The sequence below is a fragment of the Corvus brachyrhynchos genome, unplaced genomic scaffold (assembly GCF_000691975.1).
Source record: "Corvus brachyrhynchos isolate BGI_N302 unplaced genomic scaffold, ASM69197v1 scaffold27, whole genome shotgun sequence".
Lineage (NCBI taxonomy): Eukaryota > Metazoa > Chordata > Aves > Passeriformes > Corvidae > Corvus > Corvus brachyrhynchos.
Window position 1 is genome coordinate 1,309,951 of NW_008239139.1, and position 10,723 is coordinate 1,320,673.

Genomic DNA, 10,723 nt, shown 5'->3' on the forward strand with positions numbered 1-10,723 from the left:
AGCTCCGCAACACGACCCTGCCAGCCCCGGTGACACGCCGTGACGCACGGCGCATCCCGTCCCCGCCGCGCTGCCTCTCCGCCCCGAACCCCGCGGGGCCCTCGCGGAGGAGCGTCACGGCCTCCGTGAGTAACAGGGAAAGTTTTTTTTCCGTGTGGGGTTAACTTTAAAGTTCGTTTTTTAAAGCGCTTTAGAAGTCATGAGTGGCTTATGTAATTTTTCCTGCAGCGTCACAATGAGTGAATTAAAAAAGTCACGTCATCGCAACCTTGGGGTTCACGCTCTTTCGTGCAATTTGGGAAGAGCTGCTTCACGAGGCGGCTGGCAGGTTACATTGAAATAGATTTCCCCTGAAAACTGTGTCAGACAGATTAGCATGTGATATACAAGGTAACACCTAAGGAGTTATGACTTAGCACCATTACAGCCTCTGACTGCAATAAAGCTGGGAGCTACTCCCTCCCGGGCTGGCACTCAAACCGAGCCCAAATATGGATTCCCTTCTTTTGAACTACTGAAAAGTTTCCCACAGAATCAACTGCAGCTCAGGCACCACACGCAGGTGTTGTTGAATACTCTAAACACTGAAATAATGCCAATGAATATTTCTGTAACTGTTTGTTTTTTTGTTTTTTTTTTTTCCCTGACAGTGACCTTTCCAGTCTAATCCTCATTTAGACACAGAATTAGCAACTCACCAAGAACTCTTGCTGAAATGGTCCTTTTGCTTCCATCAGCAGCACTAGCTAAGCTCTGGGAATTTTCAGGAGAGCAGGACGAGCTGCTTTTCCTTACCTTAGTCTGAGGATCTCACATCGTCTCTACTTGCTTGTAAAGCTGTGGTAATTCTACCCCATCTCCTTCTTCAGTGCTGCCAAACCAGTCAGTTTGGGCACTAAGCACAGGAGGACACCTCACAAGGAACCCTCCAGGCTATCATTTGAGTTTTGGGGGGCTCCTTTTGAATGATCATAGAGTGCTGCCTTTGCTACCAGTGGCTTCCTTCCAGACAGAGCTAAACCAAATCACATTCAACTTGTGAGCCACAGGTGTACCAAATGCTGAATAATTTCTCAAAATATTTCTATAATTTTACTGCTTTTAACTGGTCTAGGGAACTCTACCAGCACTTTTGGCAACTTCTGTTTGCATATAATGTGTCTGATTTCATCTGCCTCTTCTTTTTTTGATTGGAGGGAGTGGTTCTCCTGGATTTTCTCCCATTATTTCCCCATTTCTTTATTCTAGCACGCTTCTCAAGGCCCCTTGGTGACATTCCTTTGAGTCCAGCACCGCCTAGTCCAGCATTTCAATCCCCAAGTGCGAATGAAGTGGCGTTTTCAAGGAGAACTCCCTTAGATATCAAGCAGAACCCAGTGTAACAAAACGGATTTCTCGGTGCCAATTAATTGCTGCCCTCTTCACCACCATGCTGAACATTCACAGAACATCTCAGGGTGGGCTTTGATTGCAAACAAACTATGGTCAGGACAACTTCTCTGGTACTTATTTCACTTTGTGCCCTTCCACTCCAAATCTCATGAGGACAGGTGTTGCTATAACCTGGGGAGGATTTGAGTTTCCAAACTCGGTGCTGCTGCAGCCTGTGAACAGCTTGGTCATTCCTGTTCTCTCAGAGGAAAAAATCCTTCTGTCCATAGAATTCCAAATGGCAACACAGAAATGAAAAACACGGTCAAACCTTCAACCTTCGTTTCTGAAACATCTCTGGTCCCTTGAAGTGTTCGCTGATGACTTTTCAGGGCTATGCTGTACCTAGAGAGTGGTTTGAGTTTTCATTTTTGGCTGATGGCCAGCTTGCAAATAAATAAAAGGCCCTTAAACAGCTAATGAGCTTTCATCAAGGTTCCCCTAGCCCCTTCCCCTTGAGCAAGCCACATGTGCTCTCCACAGCATCAGAGGGACACCTTGTCTGACCTCACTGTGTGGAAAGAGGATGATGAAAAATGGCCCCAAAACTGGGACACACCTGGGGAGTTTAATTTGGAAAATGCAGACGTCTGAAACAATGTATGCACATTTACACTACAGGTAAACCCTCATTTCACAAGGTTCTGTTTTAAAAAATTAAGCATCTTCCTTTCCACTCAGAGCTTTGTATAAAGGAGGAATATGGGATTTCACAGAGATCCCAGATGACCTGGAATATGAGCATTAGACCAGAGGGTTTATCCTTATCCAGATCAGTTCTAAAAAACATTTACTTTAAGAATGCATGTGGTCTCTGGAAAACTAATGGGACTGTTGCTGTGTTCCAGTTAAACTGGTACCTTCCCTGCCTGGACTCTTAATTATTTTATCTGGGAAGCGAAATTAAGTCAATGGTATAATAATAAAGCAAACCATGAGGGCTTTTTAAACATAAAACTATGCTGAGGCAGAGGTGCTAACATAGAGGAAATAAGGCATTTGCCAGCCAAGACATCTGATCCTATTGTGTTATTTTACAGTACTAATGAATAAGTAAACACAAATGGGCTACTCGTTGTTAGGTGAAGAGCAGCTGTCATGATGAAACCCAGGCAGCTGTTCCTGCTTTGAGACTTTCCTGTAAAATGCTTTTTTTGTAACTTCAGTAATTTGAAAATTTACTTTATTGGCTAAACGTTTGGCCAAATGAATTTTGAAAAAATTACCAGGCATTCTTTCAGGAAAGAAAAAAAAGCGTTGATTGACTTAGAGTTGTAAATAAGGTTTTGCCAAGGAGTACAATTTCAGAGGGAGATACCATCAACAAATCAGTTCTTTAGCTTCTGCCTGCACCAGCTGCCCATAAGAGTAACAGCATGTTAGTTTTTTAAAGGTGCAAATGCTCTGAAAACTGGTAGTTCTAAGCAAGCAGGTTAATAAAGAAATGTGATTTTCACCATTTTATGTTTTAGGCCAAATAACAGATGACTACAAACCTTGACAGCAAAGTTTGATGGTAATCAAAATCAATACTATGATATTCATGTTTCCAGAATGAAGTACTCAAGCTATGTGGCTCAGAGAGACAGGACCCTGAACTGGCTCGCTCCTAGGAACGAGGCAGATCATTTATAGCCCTGCCTAAGAAATCCATTTGGGCTTAACAGAGAATAATAACCTTTCTGGAGAGTTTTTAATTGACACTTCAAATTCCTTAAGAGGAAGATAATTCTCTTAAATTCTTAAGGATTGCTCAAATTCTATAGCAAAATGACCATTTTCTATTACTGGTTAAACACCTTTGATGCAGCTTCTCAAGTGCTGCTCGTTTCTTTGCAGCACTATTGCTTTCATACCTATTAAAACCAGTAAGACTATTCTATGGGGATTTATATTAAGGCGATTTGAAGACACCATTAAGAAGATCAGCCCTCTCTGCCTGCCAGGCTGTTTCCTGTCAATAAAGTTATCCTCCCTCATCCTGTCATTTGGGACAGTTCTGAAAATGGAGACCATGTTTGGAAACCCAAAAGAGATTTCTCCTCTGAACTGAGAACCATTGTTCCCAAAAGTGTGGGGAGAAGTTCCAGATTTTATGTTGATGGTTTTAGAGTAATCTTTAGGGAAGAGGAAGTTAATAACTCCTTTGGAGAGTGTTGTGTAGGCTTGGTCTCAGGTGGGATCACTTAGGGGACAGAATTTGCTCTTTGAAGTTTCTTACTGAACCTAAGACTTCTTACCAGGTACATCCATCTCCTTAATCCCATTTTCTACTGCATGGCCCTCAACACAGACACAGCTGGCTGAGAGAAGATGAAAAGCAAGGGCAGGTAGTTGGGAAAGTATCCATGGTGTCTAGGAAGCAATGCTTCAGGCTTTTTCTCTTGACCTCTTTCTCAACAGGAATCAAGAAGGTAAAGAGGGATGCTTGGGAATGGAAACACTTAGGGAAGCAAATTGGTTTTTGTCTGAAATGTCTGATGCCTGAAATCCTTTGCTGGGAGCAGCCAGCATGGGGGGCAACAGGACCTGCAGAAGGGTTTTCTTACAGGTGTAGATTCTCTGCTAAATAAAAACGAGAAACCTGAGGCAGTGTCTTTCCAGGTTAAAGCATCACCCATTCTTTCTTCAGAAAGGTTTGTACTCAGTGACACTACTTCTTTCTCTACAGTACCAGCAGGCAGAATGAAAGGAAAAAAGACACTTTGAGGAGGTGACAGAATTTCAGATTTCAGACTTTGACTGCAGAAAGCCAAAGAAACGATGGAAGAAACATGTCTCTGTGGGCAGTTTTCACTCAGCCAAAGCAAGGTGGAGGATGGTGATACCTCTCTGGGCTCAGGTACAAGTGATGAGTCTCATGAGGAGATAAAGTATTGCTGACCTTCTTGCCAAGCTGTCAAAGGCAGACACAGTAATTGCAAGTCTTCTGGTAAGGAAGAAGAACTGTGGGCAGACTTGGCTAACCAGGGAAAGGAGGCAGCTGGAGGAGCTGGTCCTTGAAGGAAATCTGCAGAATCTGCAGTCCGGATCACAAGCTTTGATCAAGCAGCCAAGAACCAAGTGGAAATCTACCACCAAAATCCGGAGGGAGGAGCTGGAAGCAAAAATTTTTGCAAGGGTAGGAGGGAATGGAGTTGACTAACAAAGCCGCCACAATAGAGAGATAACTTCAGATAGCTTAATTGGATTGAATCAGCTAATTGGACTGCTACAAATCAACCAAATTTGACACTCAACATCCTCTGAAAAACAAGCCAAGGGCAGGTGGAGGAAAAGGGCAGACAGGGAGAATGAAGCACAAAGGGAGGAGGCAGCAGGATACATCCCCCTTCCTCAGGGCAGAGGCATCCCATTCTGAAAATGAAAAGGAAATAAGAAAAGGTGAAAGGCTTTCCAGGAGGAAGTATTCACTCACAAATCCAAGTAGATAAGGGGAGGGCAGAAGCAGGATGGGCAAGCTTCAGGCAAAATTTGAGCAGATATTGATCACGGGGATCCCCAAAAGCAAGTCGGGTCCCATAATGGATGTTCGTAGTCAGGAATGAACTCTACGGGGTGGTGAAAGAGAAATAAACCCAAACCAGGACACATATGTGACCTTAGTGACATCCCTCAGGTCTGACAGCCTGTTCATATTGCAAATTACAGCATGCAGAGAAGTCAAGGGACCTAGATGTTGCCTCCAAGGCAGAGGTGGCAGAGCCTGAGCCACAGAGCCTGTGTGCAGCATGACCCCTGTGCTCCACAGGCACGGAGCGATCTGATAGACATCTCAGGGCCAGCGGGAAAGTTCCTCTGTCTTCACTGTCCCCGTGATGCAGAGATCACCAAGGGCACGAGCACCAGTGCCGTGTGCACGGAGGAGAGAAGGGATGCAAGAGGGGACTGCTCCGCAGGGACAGAGAAAGCATTTTGCAACTTATTTCCACCTCCGGGAAAAATGTAAGGAGCCTCTCAGAAAGAAGAGGGCGTGTTTTGAATCAGGAGAGTTTAGGACTTCTATACCACATACCTTTTACCTCCCAAAGAAGTTTCTTTCGTTAAAGCCACAGCTGGAGTTTTCTGTCCCTTTCTCAGTCAGTGGGACGTGACTGGGTTTATCTGTGAGGGTTATGGCTGGCTAGGAGCTGTGGGAGGGGAAATACTCCAGCTGGGACTGAGCTCACCTGAGCACGCAGGGGGCTTGGGAAACAGTGCCCTGAAGCACATGGGAAGTCTGAGCACGTGAGGGTGGCTCCTGGAGCGATGGCATCCCCAGGATTGGCTGAATAAGAGCAGCCTGCAGGGATGGCCAGGCCATGAGGAGGTGCCCTGGGATGGCATTGTCCTCCAAGCATGGGCACTTTTTGAAAAACAGCTCAACAAAGTGATTGCTATTTACAGAGTACCAAGCTGGCTAGTCAGAAACATTTCAAAAACTGGCCTTTCTAAAACCACCTAGCAGTGTGGTTTCTGAGATGCTATTTTCAGCATGCTGTCAAAACAAATCTCTATCCATAGCTGAACTGACTGACTCTTCTCTTCAGGATGACTACCCTTAGCAGTGGTTGAACCAGTCCTAACTCAAGGTTTCAAAACCAAGAGCAATGTTTACTGGTTGATTTGCATTATCTGTAGGAGGACAGTGGGAAAACTGGATAGCTCTGGAAGTGACCTCTTGTGCTGATCCTTCTTTGCCCTGCATATGTTGGGGCTCAGTATTTGCACTCAGAGTTGATTGGGGAACCACAAACATCCAATTCACACCATGTAGTAAAAAAATTTTGAACAAGGGCTAAATCCCTCCTGCTTGGACCAGCTGCTTCATGGTGAGCAAAACAGTTCGAGGTCCCAGGCACTTTCCTCTGTGACATCTTGTACCAGCCACGGTCCCAGACAGACCCCAGACTGCAGGTCTGGCCAGCATGGTGTTCCCTCTGCTTCTATACCCTCAAGCTGTTCCAGAACAGAGAGACACTTTAGCCGCACAAAGGAGGCAGGAGGAGTGACTCAGCTGCCACCCTCAGGAGCAAGGGTGTCGGTGCCCATCCCGCAGACATGTATGAGCTGGGAATGTCCAGGTCTTTCCCACTCATGTGTGTGTGTCAGTGTTCAAATGCTTCTCACTTACACACTCGGGCCAAACTTACCCTCTTATGATACACATCCTGCTGTACATTAGAATAAGTAGCCATTCATAGGAGGCCTGTAAAACAGGAGGAGTTTTGTTTGTGCCATTCTTTAAGGCAGCAGCAGGCCTTTAAAGCTTCTTTTATAAGCTGTGGTCAATGGGCTCCCAGCATGCTCCTTACACTGAGTCAGCATGTAGATACTGACTGGGGCACTGGAAACAACATTTTTAGGGTGTCCTGGGAGGTCTGGAGGACAGATACCAATGGCTAAACTCAGAAGTCCACTTCAAATCACTGTCACCCATTTATCTATCCCTAGACAGACTAGGATGTCAGGATGTGAACCTGGTGCAGGCAGAGTGTGCCAGACTCAGCTTCTTGGGGGCTGAGTGAAACAGGTCAGTGCCACTGTCCCTTTCCTTCAAACCCACTGCACAGGTGCCCCTGTCCATAGCAACAGACCCTTGAGCTCTGGTAAACACTGTGTGTGTCTGTAATCTCTGTGCTGGGACAGTCCCCTCCCACGCCCACGGTCCCAGACTCCCAACGCTCCTTGCCTTAAGGCTGGAATGCCCCTGTGCTGGCATCTACATCCATCCCACCTCCTGGGGGACAGCAGGACTCGGTGATGGCTGCACAAATATTTCCTTCCAAGTAGTTTGGTGTGTCCTCATGCTGGACAGCTTCTGCTCTGCAGCAGCACCCCTCTCTGCTAGGTTTATATAATCTACCGTCATCACTGCTTCCTGCTCCACTGTTTTTGATGCCCTAACTGCACAGAGGAAGACTGACTCCCCTTCAACAGGTATTTGTGGTCATGCTTCGGGCAAGTCATGCTCTAAATGACCAAGGACTGTTCAGAGGCAGTAGTTATGATAGCAGTTTATCATTTTCCATTCACCAAGTCTGCAGTGGTTGGTAAACCATCTGCCTGTGTGAAATTCACATACAGCCCTTGCAAAAACACTGAGAAATGCTGGCTGTAGCATCTTAACTGCATTCCTCAGAGAAATTTAGGCTGAGTTGCTGGAGGGCAATCTGTCACAATCAATGGGGGAAGCCCTGCTAAGGAATTAGTCTGATGTGGTGGGGTGACAGCTGCTTTAGACTTGAAAACATCCAAAAACCTCTTGAAGAAGTGTGACATGTTCCCTTCACTGCTAGTTCTCTGCAGGCACTAAGGGCTTGTAAAACTCACCCTGTTCTATGTATGGTCCTGGCATTTCCCTCTCCTTAAATAGGAGATGAGGGTAACTAATTTCTTTGAGGTAGTCAATAACCTGTTGCAGGAAAACTCGTGTTTCTCTCAAGGAGGATCAATAATGCCCATAACACCAGTCACAGGAAATTAGAAACAGTGCTCAGCATTAACCAGTTGCAAAGTACAAGTACCATAAAATGACCTTATAACAAAGGACCCTCCAAAGTGTTCATCCAGTGACAGCATCCATTCCACACAGTTGTCTCAAAGGACACACAGGGCCACACATGGTGTGTGAAGCAGAGTGGAGTCTCCTGTCCTGGGAAAATAAACTGTATCATTGTGTCCAGCTAAAAAGTAAATCTAGTCTCTTACCAGGAAGCTGGGGCTGGCTCAGAGACCATCCCTTGTTCCCAGGTTGTGAGGTGTCTCTGACCAGCATGACCACATCTAGGGGGCTAATGGCAACAGGGATTAGCTTTTGGAAGGCAGAAGAAAGCAGTACCTGGATGTGCAGAATGGTTCTAGTGCAGAGCCAGCTAAGCATACTCCAATAATTCTCTGTTCAGGAATTGGAGACTGCTCTGACTGGATGGAAACCACCGGATCTAGATTGTATCAGATGAACCTTAGTAAGAAGGTCATAAAACACTTGTCAGCTTTCGTGTCTCATACTGTTCACCAACACAGGATGCCCATGGTGTGGCAGGAAGTGAGAGTGATAGAAAGAATAAATCAAACTGGTAACTACTACCTGATAATTTCTTCCAGACTGTGCAGCTTGTAGGTCCAAGAGCAGCGTACTCTGTATGGAGCCATGTTAGTTGGGCAAATTCTGGGTGCTAAACAAGGCTGGAATCCAACATAAAGCAACATCTTGGAACAAAGTTTTTCACTAGACACAGAGACAGAATCTTCTCCCAAAACTAAAACAGGACAGGAACTGTGATTTTTTTTATTTGACCAAGGCATACATTGATGGTTTTGATCCTAGTCTGCTTGCAAGATGGCAAACATTGACTCAGTAGGATATTTGTGCCTGTGGATCTGATCCTTTGGGACAAGTAACTTAAACTGAGACCACAGAATGAGATGAACTCCTAGACAATGCAAAGAAAATACGTTTAAAAACATCTGTTCTCATGTGGAACTTTTACAAACCCTTCATGAATTGTTTCCAAAGCCCTGCCAACTGTACTATAATGGTGGTGGCAGGACCTCTTACTGAATGGGAAAGGTTTTGTTTCTGCATTAAAGCAGGAGCACTTCTCCAAATGTCTCCACATCTCAAGAAACAGGTACTTAGGATGGCTCATGCTGTTCAGCTCGGCAAGGCTAGAATATGCACTTGGCTTTACGTGCTCTGGTAGTCCCAGAGTTCCTAATTTACTTATCTTTAGAGGTTTTATATATTCAGATTAGAGGGCTCAAAAGTTGGATCAAATTTTTTCAAGCTAGTCTGGTATTGCCACAGCTGAAGAATTACATCAGGCCTGTTCCATAGCATCTTTATCAGGTGCAAGGAACAAGCAAGGAGTTTCACTCACTCGCTTTTGCACCAAGGGCTCATTCTGTGCTTGGATGAAACACGCTTGGGTTTTGAGATAAACGTGAATACACAGGAGCTGTGTGTCCTAATACTGGACTTAACTTTGTTCCTGGCTTCACATTCATGGTTTTTCACATTACATTCCCTTTATTTTACATTACAGCAGATCTGCTATTGAACAGGCATTGTGCATTTAGCCAGAGAGTCAAGAACATTCTCCTGTCTCATCAAAACTTTTTTTTCCTGCTTTGATGTGTTTTGTCTTCCAATTACTTTGATACTTGTGCTAAGAACACAATGCCCTTGGAGAAATCTTGTTTCACTGCATATTCCACTCCCATATTCCATTATTTGTGCTAACTCCAGAGATGGGCAAAGCACAGTGCAAAGGTGTTCAGACAGCTTTGGCCCCTGCCAGCTGTTTGCCCTCTGCATTTCATGCATTTTTAATTGTACACTCTTCTCTTTGTCCCCAGCTTAATACTTTCATGAAGAAAGCCCAGTATTCACTTGATTTGCAGCCATCTTCTTCACAAGCAAAGTCCTGTTTCATAACAGCCTTTCTGTAACTTGGGTGCTGGTATACCACAGAACAATGTTTTAATAAATGTTATTTACATTTTTCAGGGTAGCTAGAGGGGTTTTGGTTTTAATTAGCTGAGTAAGAGAGTCATGAGTTATTATACAGACACAAAAAGAGCTGCTACCATGATCTCCTTACCCGTGGCTCCTGTGCCAACACAGGAAAAAATAGTACAGGCCCTTGCAGGCAAATATTTTTTTTGAAAGAGGGGGAAATTGATTAAGATGTACAGTGTGTATTGCTCCTGGAGTCCTCAACAGTTTTTCCTTACCTGATTAATTGCCTAAGCCAGAAGTAGAAAGTCTTTTCAACATTTGGGAGGAGCAAAGGGAGTGCAAGCTCTCCTGCCATTGCCCCCCAAGCAGTACTTGCTGGGGGAAAGTCAGAGAGGGGCTTGCATGGAAATGCTGCCTGCTGAGAACCACTTCAAATGAATTATGGACTCCCTCCTCCCCCCTCGTGCTTCTGCTTCCTTCTCCTTCCCCTCCTAATCCTTATCTTCAGCACAAAATCTCTCAGAATTTCCCTGCTTATGAAACCTGGAAGGAGCAAGGTCCAAGGCACAGAGGCACATCCCAGGAAGCTCTGTGAGGAGAAGCTTGCTCAGTAGCTCAGCTCAGGACATCACCAGCAACATGGCCAGCTTGGATGATGAGCCAGACAAGGGATTAGGCTTGCAGTGCTTGGGAAAATGCACTGGTAGTAGCCCTGCACCAATTTTTGCATGAAAACTTCCCAACACTTTGGATGCTTGCAGGAGCTGGTCCCATTGCAAACAGATTTAACTTCCAGTATCAAAGGAAAACTTAGTTCAGTTACAGGCCAAGTGCAAGTGAAAAATGAAT